At 44.9% G+C, this 17,300-nt stretch overlaps 1 long non-coding RNA gene across 2 annotated transcripts; it reads left to right on the plus strand.

The window, feature by feature from the left end:
* Nucleotides 1–1,928: 1,928 nt before the first annotated feature.
* On the plus strand, nucleotides 1,929–16,016 carry LOC307010750. 2 transcript variants are annotated; one of them, XR_013800262.1, is made up of 5 exons: nucleotides 1,929–2,080; nucleotides 2,765–2,805; nucleotides 14,206–14,361; nucleotides 14,710–14,808; nucleotides 15,248–16,016. It is a non-coding gene; the product is annotated as an uncharacterized lncRNA (long non-coding RNA). The 2 variants fall into 2 exon arrangements; XR_013800263.1 differs by having other exon boundaries at nucleotides 2,765–2,801.
* The last annotated feature ends 1,284 nt before the right edge of the window (nucleotides 16,017–17,300 follow it).

The following is a 17,300-nucleotide window of genomic DNA, read 5'->3' on the forward strand; positions in this document are numbered from 1 at the left end:
CTTTTTGCATTGCATTCCAGAACTATATAATTCCCATGTGCATGAAAGAGATAAAATATTGTTGTTGCATTGCACAAACGATTTAATGCTGTGCATTGAAAAATGACATATAAGCTATGCACTTGTTGCATTGCATTGCTTACCAGAACTAACTCATTCTCATGTGCATTAAAAAGTAGTGTTGTCACGATACTACAATTTCTAACTTCGATACGATACCTTGAAAAATATCGATATTCGATACCACAGAGAAAAAAACTGCCACAATATTATTGTATTTTTTTTTATTTAAAGCTAAATATAACAAGTCTAGAACATGACAATGAGATATATTTTATATGAACAAAAATGTCCTGAGTTCTATCTGTTAATATTTTTTAATTGGACCAGGGCTAACATGACCCGCTGTATTTGTATAACCTACTGTTATCAAAGATTAAAATATAGCCTACTGTAGTAGGCCAAAACTGTTTTTTTTGCTTTTTACTGTAAAAAAGCACTCAACAGTATCAAATTGGAGGATAGAGTGTCAGTAATGTATAATAATAAGATTAAACATTAAATTTTTAGTTAAAGGCATTTCATTATTGAATTCAGAGATGCCATTGTCTAGCTGTCTAGTTTAATTCTAGTTTCATGCCCGCTCGCGGTGTGTAGCGCGTGTCCGCGCTATTCTCCGACATGCCCGCTCGCGGTGTGTAGCGCGTGTCCGCGCTATTCTCCGACATGCCCGCTCGCGGTGTTCTTTATCAATCAACCAAAGCCGGTCGCGGGGGCGCCGCCCTCGCCATCTTTCCATTCACTTCACTTTTGCTATTTAACCAGAGCGAATGAGGCGAGTGCGTCACGTGTGGTGTTTGTCAACGCGCCTTTGGAGAGAAGTGAAAGTGAAAGTTTGGCTAGTATCGATACTTCGGGAAATTAGTATTGGTACCGTTCAGATATTTCAGTATCGATATTTATCGAAATATCGATATTTTTGACAACACTATTAAAAAGATAACATATGAGTTGTTGAATTGCATTGCACTAACAATCTAACGTTGTGTATTGAAATATAACATAAGCGATGCCCTTGTTGCACTGCATTCCTTACCAGAACTAACTCATTCCCATGTGCATTAAATTGATAACATATATGTGTTGTTGCATTGCATTGCACGAACGATCTAACGTTGTGTATTGAAAAATAACATAAGCTATGTATTTGTTGCATGCATTGCATTGCATACCAGAAATAACTCATTCCCATGTGCATTAAAAAGATATAACGATATAAAGTTGTGCATTGAAAAATAACATATATGCAATGCACTTTTTGCATTGCATTCCAGAACTATATCATTCCCATTTGCATTAAAGAGATAACATGTGTAATTTGCATTGCCTTGCACGAACGATTTATCGTTGTGCATTGAAAAATAACATATAAGCTATGTACTTGTTGCATTGCATTTCTTACCAGAACTAACTCATTCCATTGTGCATTAAAGAGATAGCATAAATAATGTGTTGTTGCATTACATTGTACAAACGACATAACGTTGTGCATTGAAAAATAACATATTTGCAATGCACATTTTGCATTGCATTCCAAAACTATATCATTCCCATTTCATTAAAGAGTTAACATATGTGTTTTGCATTGCATTGCACAAACGATATCAAGTTGTGCATTGAAAAATAACATATAACCTTTGCACTTGTTGCATTGCATTTCTTACCAGAACTAACTCATTCCATTGTGCATTAAAGACATAGCAATTCAGGGTGTTGTCTATAGGAATTTATTTTAAAAATTATATTTCTTCCAATAAATTGATTTCTTTTTCTTTTTGAATTCATTTAAGTTTTACATAATTAAAAATTGTGATTGTTTTTGTAACTTATTATTACCTTTCAAAAATGGTTTTTTACTGACCTTCACAATAAATTGCTTCTACAAAACTCTATTTAAGTGTTTATTTCCAAAGTAAAACGTCACGACCCGCCCACATCCAGAACGCTCATCGTCACCTGTACCGGACCAGTTTCGGATTTCTGTGGAGTTTTTAAGGGTTTTATACAACGTGCAACACATGTAAGTAACTCTTTACATTTCATAAAGTTAGATTTTAGCCGAATGAGCACGCATTTATTGCACTATAAAATGTAAAAGCGTCGCCAGGTTTCAGACAGTAACGTTAGGTTTGTCACTTTGCAGACTCCATGCGGCCTTACCGAAGATCTTGAAATTAACATTTATCTTAAAACAACTATCGCTAATGTTAATGTTTGATAGGTATATGTGAGATATATTGCCAGATTATGTTTCTACTTAGTTTGGGTACTTAAAAAAACATCGTAATTTTGTTTAAGAAGTCTAATAACGTTAGCCTCGGTGAATGTGAATTATTTTGTTTCAAATCACTCGTTTTAAATGTTCTGCCTCTTTCCGAATTAACGTTAGCTAGCAAAACACTAGTAGCATGGTCTCTCATCCTCATACATGTGTCAGTTAACTGCTAGGTTTGTGGTCACAGTTGTTCCCTGCATGATTGAAAAATTTGAGGACAGTATATTATTTTTGGCGCCTCTCTGCAACGTATCATAAAAAAATCTTAAAAGCTTTAAGTTAATCTTTTGATATATTTGTTTGAAATATTTTACATTGTCTTAAACCATTTGTTCAACTAAAAAGATTAAATATTTATTTTGCATTGCAAAAACATCAATGATCCTTATATCTTCCTAAACTCTTCTTTCATTTGTGTTGCTTCTTTAGAAGACCATCAGATCTACTGGGAGGAGCAGTTCATGAAGTAGGTAAGCTCTTTAGTAGGTGGAATTGAGGTAAATGTTTCAGAGGTTTGTTATTCTCTGTCATTTAGAGCATTGGTTCCCAACCTGGGGTCCGCGCCCCCCTCAGGGGGGCGCCAGAGTTCACAGGGGGGGCGCGGGAGCGGATGCTTTGAGGTGAATAAAGATTCATAAAATGTTCTACTAATAATTTTATATAAAAATATTTTTTCAAAGTTTTTAAAAAATCATATGCTAACAATGCCGATTTCAATTACAGAATTTCGTTATTTCAAATGTAGGCGCGTTGCGCGTGGCAAGCGCGCTCATAATGTAAGAGACGCCGGCGCGACCACAAGTGCCCAACATCAAATGGCAAACATAATGCAAGCGGAACGAAACTGCTCGTTATTGTGTGGTTGACGGACCGTTTATCAGTTTGGACCAGTGCAGCGCGAGCCGATCGTGATCATGCGACTCTGTTACTATGTCACGGGGTGACAAATAATCCCCGGAACTAATCCCATCAGAAAAGTGTTCCCGCCGGGACACTTTTAGTGTAACACTGTCCCCGGGCTTGTGTGTGTGTCTGTCGTCATGACAACAAAACGGCAAATTGGCAACAGGTGCGGGGACTTCACTTTGAGTGCCTGATTGAGGCCACGCCAGCATTCTGAGAGGATAAAACACAAGGGGAAGAGAAGGCTGGGTGTTGTGTTTTCTTCTCCGTTGATCTGGAGTGTTCTCCCTCCGCGTTGTGTGGTTGTTTCTTTGTCTTCCCCCGGCGATCTGGTGTGGTTCTCTCCTGTTGGGAAATGTTTGTGGAGTGTTGCTGCTGAAGGACCATCGTGAAAGAAGCGGAGTGTTGCTTGTGGGATCCGAGGGCAGTTTTGAAGAGTGGAATTCGTCGTCTGGACTGGGAAAGAGTGAGATGAGTGATTGACAAATTGAATCTCATAAACGCATGTTTTCTACACTAAATTGGATACTGGTTTGAAGTGCTTGGATCACGTTGTATGCATCGCACTGAGTGAAATAGACTGATTCCTTGTCGATCTCTAGCCTCCCCCTCGGCCATTGAAACCAGCGAAGTGAAGCCGCTTGTAGTGGTGGGGAAATTATTCATCGCATCTGTCCCAACTCTGACTATCATCGGCTCTTTAGATCGAGACCTCTGGGTGAGTGTTGGCCTTACTTTGCACTTGAAGAGTGGATTTTTAGTGCTGAAATTGACGTTTCCCATCACGTTGCATGTTTGGAATTGGACTGTCGTGTGTGTGTGGAAGATTTACCTTTTATCGCCGTGCACTCCCCATGTGTTATGCTGGTCTACCGTCCATCATAAGAGTCTAGAAAGATCGATTGCAGTCACCTGTTGGATGTCAGAAGGAAAAGCCCCCGTGCGCACACTACACGTGAGAACTGTTTTCCTCTGCTTGAAGTTTATGCTGTCTGTCCCAGTGAGAACCCTGCTCAGCTTATGACTTTGTCTCCTGCCACCCATGTGAGAGCTGTTCACCTCTATTTGAAGTGTTGATTCCGTCTGTTCCAGCGAACGTCGCTCAGCTTGTGACTTTGTCCCCTGCCACACACGTGAGAACTGTTTACCTCTGTTTAAAGTTTATGCTGCCTGTCCCAGTGAGAGCCCGGCTCAGCTTATGACTCTGTCTCCTGCCACCCTTGTGAGAGCTGTCCACCTCCATTCGAAGTGTTGATTCCGTCTGTTCCAGTGAACGTCGCTCAGCTTGTGACTGTGTCCCCTGCAACACACGTGAGAACTATTTACCTCTGCTTGAAGTTTGTGTGCTGTCTGCCCCTGTGAAAGCCCTGCTCAGCTTATGACTCTGTCTCCTACCACCAATGTGAGAGCTGTTCACCTCTATTTTGAAGTGTTGATTCCGTCTGTTCCAGCGAACGTCGCTCAGCTTGTGACTTTGTCCCCTGCAACACACGTGAGAACTGTTTACCTCTGCTTGAAGACTGTGTGCTGTCTGCCCCAGTGAAAGCCCTGCTCAGCTTATGACTCTGTCTCCTGCCACCAACGTGAGAGCTGTTCACCTCTATTTGAAGTGTTGACTCCGTCTGTTCCAGTGAACGCCCGCTCAGCTTGTGCCTTTGTCCCCTGCAACACACGTGAGAACTGTTTACCTCTGCTTGAAGTTTGAATGCTGTCTGTCCCAGTGAAAGCCCTGTTCAGCTATTGACTCTGTCTCCTGCCACCCATGTGAGAGCTATTCACCTCTATTTGAAGTGTTGATTCTGTCTGGGCCAGCCAAAGCTCCGCTCCGCTGGCGACTTGAGTCTGCTGTAGCCCTGAAACCCACCTGTATGGTGCGAAGTGCCCGCCCTTTACAACTCCTGTGAGCCCTGATCCACCTACTCACCTGCGATACTCACCTGTGATATTCACCTGTTCAGTGAGTTGGCACCAGCGCCAGAAGGAAGTAAGCCTGACTCATTTACTTACCTGCGATACCCACCTGTGCAGTACCTACCACTGTGAGTTGGCACCAGCGCCAGAAGGAAGTAAGCCTGACTCATTTACTCACCTGTGATACCCACCTTTTCAGCATCTACCACGGTGAGTTGGCACCAGCGCCAGAAGGAAGTAAGCCTGACTCATTTACTCACCTGCGATATCCACCTGTTCAGTACCTGCCACTGCGAGTTGGCACCAGCGCCAGAAGGAAGTGAGCCTGACCCCCCACTTGCCTTGGATTCCTGGGAAGAGGAAGGAAGAGGAATTTTAGATTAGGATTTTCAAATTGTTTTTATATTTAATAAAGCCTGTCATTCTTTTTATTCCTGTCTCCTGCCTCCTCCTTTGACACGCTCCTCAGGGTGATCCTGGTCTAGGGGTGGGTGCAGTCTGGCTTGGCCCACCTCGACCTGTGACATATTTTGGCGTAGTCGGCAGGGTTCACCTTGAGTTGAGCGATCAGAGGTTGAGATGGCGGAGGAGGAAGAGCCTGGGGCTCGGCAACCTGTCATGCCGATTTTCATGGGTTCCCCGTGGGCTCCGAAGTATGGAGGCCCGGGATCTGAAATGAGCTTGTTGATGTGGAAGATCCAGGTGGAGTACTTGGCAGGGCTCCAAGGTCTGAGTGCCCTGCAGAAGGTTCAGTTTGTTTTAAACTCCTTGGAAGGGGAAGCGAGAAGAGAAGTTCAGGCAGCACCGGAAGCAACTCGAGCGACTGTCCAGGCCATTTTTGACTTTCTCACGGGACAATATGGAGACACCACCCCGGTGGCTGTTCTGAGGACGCAGTTCTTCAATTCTCGGCAAGGCCCTCGCCAATCTGTTCGAGCATTTACCTTGCAACTACGAGAGCAGTTTTCTAGACTTTCGGGGAGACAGGATCATGGCCTGGAGGGAGGAGAGGTTCTACTACGAGATCAATTCTTATTGGGGCTACGGGAAGGCCCTGTGCGTCAGAGTCTGCGGGTGCAATTTCGACGAACTCCGAATCTGACCTTTGAAGAGCTTCGACGAGAAGCACTGGCCCTTGAGCATGATCTCACGGAGAGTGTGGATCCTCCCAGCTGTTTAGCCACGAATGTTGTTGGCACCCCTTCGGCTACTACGGCACCCGATTGGAAGGAGGCCCTCCGGGAAGAGCTGAAGAGAGACGAGCGGGAACAAATGTCTGACCTGTCGAAATCTTTTATGGAGGAGCTTCGTCGAGAACGCCTCCAGTTGTCCTCTTTACCCCGGGAGCGGGCTTACTCCGATGGGAATCGTCCCCCCGACCGCCGCCCATCCCAACCTTCGGGCTCTCGATTCCAGTGGGATGAGCATGGGCGTCCCATCTGCAACGGCTGTGGAGAGCCGGGACATTACTTCCGTCAGTGTCCTGCTCGACGTGCATCGCAAGGGGGTTTTTAGAGTTTCCGGCCACTGTGGGTCAAGTGGTCGGGACCCCCTTGTCAGACCCCTCCCTGCTTACATCTTCTAGGAGCCGCCTGGTGGGCTGTTGCCCGGTGGTGGTGGTTCAGGTCAATGAACAGGAAGTGCAGTGCCTTTTGGATACAGGCTCCCAAGTGACCCTATTTTCCGAAAGCTTGGCCCATGAGTTGTTTGGCGCCGAAGGTCGACCGCCTGCGGAAGCCCCCTGGTTGACGCTACGTGGGGCGAATGGTCTCGACATCCCGTATGTGGGATATCTGGTGACCGATCTCAAGATTCATGGAGTCGTAGTGCCTCAGAAAGGAGTGGTGGTCGTACGAGATACATGCCTGGGGTCTCATCGTGCCCTGCTTGGGATGAATGTCATTTCGGACTGTTGGGAAGAGCTATTCCGGGGTAGACCGGCTCGAGCAGCTGCAACCTCGGCCGGACAGGAGTGGGATCGCATCAGGGCCGATTGCCGCCGGGTATGTCTGGCTGAACAACAGGGGGACCGGGAAAGCACGGGAAGAGTAGTCTGCCGTTACGCCTTGTCCATCCCAGCTCAGAGCGAGGCGGTGGTCTGGGTCAGGTTGCCTCCTCGACTTTATAGTCCGGAAGATTGGGTCATGGTGGAACCCCATGAGGATGGTCCCAAGGTGGAAGTCGCACGGGGATTGGCGACTGCTCAGGGAGGCCGGGTCTTAGTGCGAGTCAGGAACACGAACCCCTTCCCTGTTCACTTGTACCGTCATCAGCGTTTGGCCCGAGTGACCTCAGTGAGGCCCCAACAGATTCGTGAACAGGGTGAAGTTAACTTCAATCAAGTGAGCCCAACAGTGGTCGAGGTGGCCCTGGCACGAGCGAGTCCGGGGGTAGGAGAGGCAGGAAGAGGATTGCCTGCCCACCTGACGGGGGAGTCATTACGGGGTGAAGGACTGGGGGAAGAGCAATTGGGACAACTCCAAGAGTTCCTGAGGGAATGGCAGCACTTGTTTTCCACTCACGATGAGGACTACGGCCGCACGGATGTAGTACGACATCAAATCCCAACTGGGGACGCTGCACCCAGCCGAGAGCGCTATCGACCCGTGCCCCCGACCCTGTACTCGGAGGTCCGCACCCTTTTGCGAGGGATGCTTGACAAGGGAATTATTCGAGAGAGCAGTAGCCCTTGGGCCGCCCCGATAGTACTGGTTCGAAAGAAAACGGGTTCCTGGAGGTTTTGTGTGGATTACCGAAGGCTGAACCAAGTAACCAAAAGAGATGCTTTCCCGTTGCCTCGAGTTGAAGACTCCCTCACGAGCCTCACACAAGCCACCTGGTATTCCACTCTTGACTTGGCCAGCGGCTACTGGCAGGTGCAGATGGATGAGCATGACCGGGAGAAGACAGCATTCACTACCCCCTTTGGCCTATATGAATGGGACCGGATGCCGTTCGGCCTCTGCAACGCTCCAGCCACGTTCCAACGGCTGATGCAGCGTTGTTTAGGCAACCAACTGGTGGACACCACCCTCGTCTATCTAGACGATGTCATCGTCTACTCTCCAGATTTCAAGTCCCATCTCGAGCACCTAGAGCAAGTCTTCCGCTCCCTGGAGCGCTATGGGTTGAAGCTCCAGCCAGACAAGTGCCAGCTCTTCTGCAAAGAGGTTAAATTCTTGGGGCATGTGGTGAGTGCGGCGGGGATTTCAGTTGATCCAGAGAAGGTGGTGGCAGTGCAGGAATGGGCTGCGCCCAAGACGGTGCGTCAGGTTCGTTCGTTCCTGGGCTTCGTGGGGTACTATAGGCGATTTATTAAAGACTTCTCTAAAATCGCCAAACCGATCAACCAGTTGCTGGGAGGTACGGGACGAGTCCGGGGCCGAGGGTCCCCTTCAATCCAATGGGATCCGGCCTGTGAAGCCGCCTTCCAGAGGCTCAAGCAGGAACTACTACAGGCCCCGATCCTGGCCTACGCCGACTTCACACAACCCTTCATCCTGTACACCGACGCTAGCCACCTGGGCTTGGGGGCCGTTTTGGCACAGAAGCAGCAGGGAGAGGAAAAGGTAATTGCCTATGCAAGCCGAAGTCTACATCCAACGGAGAAGAACGACGCCAACTACAGTTCTTTTAAGCTTGAGTTGCTGGCTGTGAAGTGGGCGTTGTGTGAAAAATTCAAGGACTATTTGTGGGGAGCCAAGGTACGGGTCGTCACGGACAATAACCCGTTGGTACATTTGCAGACTGCTAAACTGGGGGCGGTGGAACAGCGCTGGGCAGCACAAATGGCCAATTTTGACTACCAGCTCCAGTACCGGCCAGGAAGAGAACACACTAATGCCGATGTACTCTCCAGGCTACCCGGTGAAGGATCGGCAGGCCAGGTACCGGCACCAGAAGCGGGGTCCGACGAGGGACTGATGGTGGGAGTGGTAGAGGCACCGGGGCAAACGCCAGAGGAACCCCCCCTTTGTTGGGGGTGGGACCCACAACGATGGAGGCTGTGGCAGGGCGAGGATGCAGATGTAGCGTTGGTCCGAACGTGGCTAGAACAGAAGGCTTGGCCTGAGGGTGCGGGACGCCGAGCTCAGACTCGGATTGTGCGGGGCCTGCTGGGACAGAGGGGGAGACTCCATTTGAAGGAAGGCGTGCTCTGTAGGGCCCTCCAGGACCCAGGTCGGGGCGATGGGGTCTGCCAAATCGTGGTCCCTGAAGGGCGTTGTCAGGCTTTACTGGAGGCATATCACGCCAGGATGGGACATCAGGGACAGGAGAGGACATTGGCACTGGTGAGGCGACATTTCTACTGGCCCGGAATGGAGGGTAGCACAAGGACTTACCTTCGGAGGTGCCCACGCTGCATGCTGTTTAAAACCAAGAAGGAGGCACGGGCACCGCTGGTTCCGATTCAGGCCAAGGCACCGCTGCATATGGTGGCCATGGATTATCTGACTTTGGGACGGCCAGCGGATCAGATCCAGAATATCCTTGTGGTAACCGATCTGTTTACCAAGTATGCTTGGGCCATCCCAACTGTGGACCAAACCGCCATCACGACTGCCAACGCCCTCTGGAGGTATGTGATCCAACCATTTGGATGCCCAGAAATTTTCCACTCGGACCAAGGAACCAACTTTGAGTCCAGGGTGATCCATGAGCTGTGCCAACTGTACGGATGCAAGAAGACCCATACGACTCCCTACCACCCCCAAGGGAACGGGGGGTGTGAAAGATTTAATCAGACCTTGCTGAGTTTATTAGGAACCTTAGAGGAGGAACAGCAAGGCCATTGGGTCGACAGACTCCCGGCAATGATACAGGCCTACAATAATAGTGTGCACAGTATCACTGGTTACGCCCCCACTTACCTGATGTTCGGCAGACATGTGAGACTTCCGATGGATATGCTTCTGGGGACCACTGCAGGGGAAGAGGGGAGTAGTTTGACGGATTGGGTGACGGGACACCATCAACGCCTCCAGTCGGCGTACGAACGAGTCTCTGGCCAGATTAACCGAGCAGCGCTAAAGAACAAGAGGTTGTATGACCGAACGGCTCGAGAGGCACCGCTACTGCCAGGGGAGAGGGTGCTGGTACGGGACAATCGCCGACAAGGGAAGGGAAAATTGAGCAACCGATGGGAGGCCCAGCCATATGTCGTTCAGCGACAACCCCATCCGGACCAACCTGTATATGCCCTACGGCCCGAAGGGAAGACGGGCCCCGAACGGGTGTTACATCGTAACCTGATCCGCCCTTGCCCGAATTACCCAAAGCCAGTGGTAGAGGACCCACCGGCCGAGACGCCTTGGATGCCCCCGCTGGTAGGATGGGCAGTGATCCCGAGGGGCCTAGGCCTAGGACCACGACCTGAAGCACCCATCTCTCCACCCCGGCGTTCGCAACGAGAGAATCGGGGTCAGCCTCCAGCCAGGTATGGAGACTGGGTGTCTGGAGACCGTTCTCGGGACTAGAACGGTTTGGCAGGGGGGTATGTCACGGGGTGACAAATAATCCCCGGAACTAATCCCATCAGAAAAGTGTTCCCGCCGGGACACTTTTAGTGTAACACTGTCCCCGGGCTTGTGTGTGTGTCTGTCGTCATGACAACAAAACGGCAAATTGGCAACAGGTGCGGGGACTTCACTTTGAGTGCCTGATTGAGGCCACGCCAGCATTCTGAGAGGATAAAACACAAGGGGAAGAGAAGGCTGGGTGTTGTGTTTTCTTCTCCGTTGATCTGGAGTGTTCTCCCTCCGCGTTGTGTGGTTGTTTCTTTGTCTTCCCCCGGCGATCTGGTGTGGTTCTCTCCTGTTGGGAAATGTTTGTGGAGTGTTGCTGCTGAAGGACCATCGTGAAAGAAGCGGAGTGTTGCTTGTGGGATCCGAGGGCAGTTTTGAAGAGTGGAATTCGTCGTCTGGACTGGGAAAGAGTGAGATGAGTGATTGACAAATTGAATCTCATAAACGCATGTTTTCTACACTAAATTGGATACTGGTTTGAAGTGCTTGGATCACGTTGTATGCATCGCACTGAGTGAAATAGACTGATTCCTTGTCGATCTCTAGCCTCCCCCTCGGCCATTGAAACCAGCGAAGTGAAGCCGCTTGTAGTGGTGGGGAAATTATTCATCGCATCTGTCCCAACTCTGACTATCATCGGCTCTTTAGATCGAGACCTCTGGGTGAGTGTTGGCCTTACTTTGCACTTGAAGAGTGGATTTTTAGTGCTGAAATTGACGTTTCCCATCACGTTGCATGTTTGGAATTGGACTGTCGTGTGTGTGTGGAAGATTTACCTTTTATCGCCGTGCACTCCCCATGTGTTATGCTGGTCTACCGTCCATCATAAGAGTCTAGCAAGATCGATTGCAGTCACCTGTTGGATGTCAGAAGGAAAAGCCCCCGTGCGCACACTACACGTGAGAACTGTTTTCCTCTGCTTGAAGTTTATGCTGTCTGTCCCAGTGAGAACCCTGCTCAGCTTATGACTTTGTCTCCTGCCACCCATGTGAGAGCTGTTCACCTCTATTTGAAGTGTTGATTCCGTCTGTTCCAGCGAACGTCGCTCAGCTTGTGACTTTGTCCCCTGCCACACACGTGAGAACTGTTTACCTCTGTTTAAAGTTTATGCTGCCTGTCCCAGTGAGAGCCCGGCTCAGCTTATGACTCTGTCTCCTGCCACCCTTGTGAGAGCTGTCCACCTCCATTCGAAGTGTTGATTCCGTCTGTTCCAGTGAACGTCGCTCAGCTTGTGACTGTGTCCCCTGCAACACACGTGAGAACTATTTACCTCTGCTTGAAGTTTGTGTGCTGTCTGCCCCTGTGAAAGCCCTGCTCAGCTTATGACTCTGTCTCCTACCACCAATGTGAGAGCTGTTCACCTCTATTTTGAAGTGTTGATTCCGTCTGTTCCAGCGAACGTCGCTCAGCTTGTGACTTTGTCCCCTGCAACACACGTGAGAACTGTTTACCTCTGCTTGAAGACTGTGTGCTGTCTGCCCCAGTGAAAGCCCTGCTCAGCTTATGACTCTGTCTCCTGCCACCAACGTGAGAGCTGTTCACCTCTATTTGAAGTGTTGACTCCGTCTGTTCCAGTGAACGCCCGCTCAGCTTGTGCCTTTGTCCCCTGCAACACACGTGAGAACTGTTTACCTCTGCTTGAAGTTTGAATGCTGTCTGTCCCAGTGAAAGCCCTGTTCAGCTATTGACTCTGTCTCCTGCCACCCATGTGAGAGCTATTCACCTCTATTTGAAGTGTTGATTCTGTCTGGGCCAGCCAAAGCCCCGCTCCGCTGGCGACTTGAGTCTGCTGTAGCCCTGAAACCCACCTGTATGGTGCGAAGTGCCCGCCCTTTACAACTCCTGTGAGCCCTGATCCACCTACTCACCTGCGATACTCACCTGTGATATTCACCTGTTCAGTGAGTTGGCACCAGCGCCAGAAGGAAGTAAGCCTGACTCATTTACTTACCTGCGATACCCACCTGTGCAGTACCTACCACTGTGAGTTGGCACCAGCGCCAGAAGGAAGTAAGCCTGACTCATTTACTCACCTGTGATACCCACCTTTTCAGCATCTACCACGGTGAGTTGGCACCAGCGCCAGAAGGAAGTAAGCCTGACTCATTTACTCACCTGCGATATCCACCTGTTCAGTACCTGCCACTGCGAGTTGGCACCAGCGCCAGAAGGAAGTGAGCCTGACCCCCCACTTGCCTTGGATTCCTGGGAAGAGGAAGGAAGAGGAATTTTAGATTAGGATTTTCAAATTGTTTTTATATTTAATAAAGCCTGTCATTCTTTTTATTCCTGTCTCCTGCCTCCTCCTTTGACACGCTCCTCAGGGTGATCCTGGTCTAGGGGTGGGTGCAGTCTGGCTTGGCCCACCTCGACCTGTGACAACTACACAGCGCTAATAAGAGATCCAGTAAAGAAAGCATTTGAATTTGCCACAGAAGTAATAACATCGCTGCGAGATCTAGAGAGAAAGATTCACATTTCTCCGTTATTAACGGATCAAACAGCGCGTGGAAACCAGGAAGAAACATTGTGCCGTGAATGAACTATCCAGTGTCCAGATCTGCAACATTCACCATGGATTTACTGTAGTAACACTAACTGCAACCATGAAAGTTTGGCAGGAATAGTAGGCTATAATGCCTTCAAGTAACATTACGTCGGTTTTATTTTGACATAATGAATACAATTGCTGCCCTCAAATGTTAATCTGAAATAAAATAAACCTTGGTTTATAACTACTACAATATTACATTTCATTTTTTCCAAGAAGCTGTTTTGTTTTATATGCTCATAAGAAGAATCAATTATAGCTCCAGAATTACTCAAAGTAAAAAATATCACACTTTATTATGTTAGTTTTAATATAAAAAAAGAAATCAAGGAAATTTCTCTGCCATTTCTTTCTTTTTGCTGTATCAAAAACGTACCGAACCGTGAATTTTGTGAACCGTTACACCCCTATATATATATATATATATATATATATATATATATATATATATATATATATATATATATATATATATATATATTAGTGCTGGGAAAAAAAATAATTGCATCCAAAATAAAAGTTTGTGTTTGCATAATATATGTGTGTGAACTGTGTATAATTATTTTGTATATAAATACACACATATGCATGTATTAATTAAAAAAAAATTGCATGTATATACTGTATATACATTTATACATAATTTATATTATATATAAATAATTTATATATATAAATAAATACAAATATTAAATATATACATGCATATGTGTGTATTTATATATACAAAATAATTATACACAGTACACATATATACACAAACTTTTATTTTGGATGCGATTAATTTTTTCCCAGCACTAATATATATATATATATAGATAGATATATATGGGGGGGGGGGGGGGGGGGGGTCACGGATTGTTAAATATGTACATAGGGGGGGCCCCAAGGAAAAAGGTTGGGAACCACTGATTTAGAGGAATTAATGTAACCAAAAGTCAGTTATTCCAAATAACAGTCAAACAATTGATGTATTACAGATAAATGAAGAATTCCGAAGGTGTGCTGCAGTTCCATTAGAATCAGTGTTTATGTCCCAGCTGGACAAGTACACTCCAAAACTTCTTGACCTGTTTAGTGCGAAGGGAGGAGCGGCTGGTCAACGCATAAAGAACTTGTTATTGGAACTGATACAGGTGAGGCAAAAGTGGTAACAATGTTGCAGATGCATATTAATACAATAATTACTTTATTTACTCGTCTTGCCTAATTGGGTGAATATTGCAATAAAAAGGCATTTTTGTTTACAGCTCCTAATTAATTTAAAGGTTATATGAAAAAAGTGTGTGTATAGATAGGAAGATATGTGATAGATATAGATAGAGAGAGAGAGATATGTGATAGATATAGATAGAGAGAGGGATATGTGATATATATATAAAGCTCTGTTGAATAGGTAGCACAGAACACACTGATAATGACAAATGTTTGTAGTTACATTGCCTGCAAGATTCAGTTTTTCATTATTCACTTACCAACTATAGGATCCAAGTACCTCTGTGGTGAAGAAGAGAGACGTGACTCTGAGATGCCTCATTGAATACATGGGAGAGAATGGGCAAGAGCTCATCTCTGACTACTATGTAAGTATTGTTTTGGGGGAAAAGCACTTATTCCTCAGATATCAATCTTATGTCTGTCTGAGTTATAGTATGGAGCTGGAGTTGGGGATTGGTTAGCTTGTCTTGGAACAAATACTGTAATTGGGTGGAAATGGCTAGTCTGGCTCTGTCAAAGTGTGTCAAACACACCTACAAAAACCCAAATGTATGTGCAGGAACCAGGGTCCCAAATTAACATTTTGGTCTTCCAGTTGCTTGTAGACTTGATTATAAAAATACTGTCATATTTTTCAACTGCAGTTTTACAAAAGTAAAATCCTTGTTTTACATTAATGCAGGAGTCATAATCATCTGATGATATAACTGTAAGAGTGGCATTTTCAGTACTTTTACTGAACCACACCTGGCTTTTGAAGATTGTTCTCTGTTGCCACTTATTGTTCTGTTTATTCTCATACAGGGACAAACGGAGAGCAGTGTCCATGAGGACTTGAACATGCGCAATATGCAGATATATGTCTGCCGTGAACCAGATGCAGTGGGCATAATCGTTGAGGGAATCCCAGTGCTTACTGATCTTGGGAATCTGGCCAGGGCATGTTGCCTGCTTCTGGGGATGACATATGCTCTGAACCTGCAGTATCCACCACAATTTCCACCTTTATTTTCAAGTCAAATGTTGTGCGTTGAATGTGTTCTTGTGTTGAAGGACTTATGTAAGATTAAGCTTTTTTTTTAAATATATAATGTTTTTTTGCTTAATCACTCTTGCTCGGTGGGCAGTTTAACTTGGAACAATGTGGTAGTCAAGCACAGACTTCTTCAGTTCCCGGACAAGTCTCCAGCTTCTGGGCACTTCTTGTGCTGAATTAATTTTTATGTCAAATGCTGAGGTCAGAGCCCCGTTTATTTTATTTTATTTCAGTGTCAAATGTTTTATTGGAATATAGCACAGATTGTTATTCCAACATGTTCATGTATTAGTTTATTATGTTTTAATACATATGAAAATGTACTGTACTGTGCACTAAAGTCAGTCCGTTTAAGTAAATTGCTCAGGTCAAGAGTCACATTGTATTTTAATGTCAGTGTTAAGATTGCACTTTGAAGGTGTTCTATGCTGCACTTAAAGATGAGGTTAGAAGTTTATGTAATTTTTAGTCTTAAAATGTTTACAACATTAACATTGAAATCGATTACAGAAACTTTTTGCATCCAATTGTTTGTATATGGCAGCTGTTAATAAACGGTGGAAATGAATACCTCTCTTTCCTAATTAAAGTTATGGCAATGCTAACTAATTATTTCAAGTGGATTAAAGAAATAATTTGTCTAAATTAAGAGGAATAGATTAAATTAATTAAAATCAAAAAGTTATTTTTTTTACTTAAAATGTTACTTATTTTAACTAAGTATGATTTGGTCAATATGCTGCTCTTTGTCACAATAGTTAAACTCAAATGTTTTGCTTAATATTGTAGACTCTACTTAATTTTTTAGCATTCAGTACAATTAATATTACTGATTTTTACCAAATCAAAATACCAAGAAGTTCACTAAACTTACAAAAAGTAGTTGGAAAATGTTGCCTTAATTTTTTTGAGTTGAATCTAAGTAACAGTTTTTACAGTGTACATTGCACAAACGATATAACATGCACCTTTTAATTGCATTCCAGAACTATATAATTCCCATTTGCATTAAAGAGATAATGTGTTTTGCATTGCATTGCACAAACGATATCAAGTTGTGTATTGAAAACAGGGCCGCATTAAGAGCTCACTGGGCCCCGGGGCTATGAGCTATTGGAGGCCCCCTAAAATTTAATCAAATTAAACATTCTCTTTTTTAAAACTTGTTTTATTAGTTTCAATATTTTAACTTTATGCACATTGCATCAACCAAAAATTAAATTAAATGCAACAGTCTCAGACTTGAAGAAAATTGTTGAACATTTAACCAATTTCTGCACATTCCACCATATTTTAACGAAATAAACAAAGTCCTTTTTCTGTTAACTTATATTTCTGCATATTCCAGCATATAAAATGCACATATTTTTTTGTAAAATCCTCTATTCGATTAGATGTAAATAAAATACAGCAATAAAATAATTAAAATGAAAGTCTCTCATGACTGTATACCAAATTATTAACATTTACGTCTTTTAACATTAAAGTGCAGATTAGTTTTGTTTTTGTAAATCGTCAGACATGTTTTAACCATTTCATTAAGTTTTGCTTTGTAGAAAGCATTTGTTTAAAGTGAATTTCGTTTTGTATAAATTGTATCTTAATTTTAATAAATATTTAATCAACCAATTGCATGTATTTAATAAATAAAAAGCAAATATAGCAGACAATATAATAACCGTGACATTGAGGCGCTAGGGCGCCGCGTTCACTTGCATTGCATTGTTAAAAGCCTTTCTTTAAAGTGAATTTCGTTTTGTATAAATTCAATTGTATCTTATTTTAATAAATGTTTCATCAACCATTTGCATGTATTTAACA

Source organism: Phoxinus phoxinus (assembly GCF_949152265.1).
Source record: "Phoxinus phoxinus genome assembly, chromosome: 14".
Classification (NCBI taxonomy): Eukaryota; Metazoa; Chordata; class Actinopteri; order Cypriniformes; family Leuciscidae; genus Phoxinus; species Phoxinus phoxinus.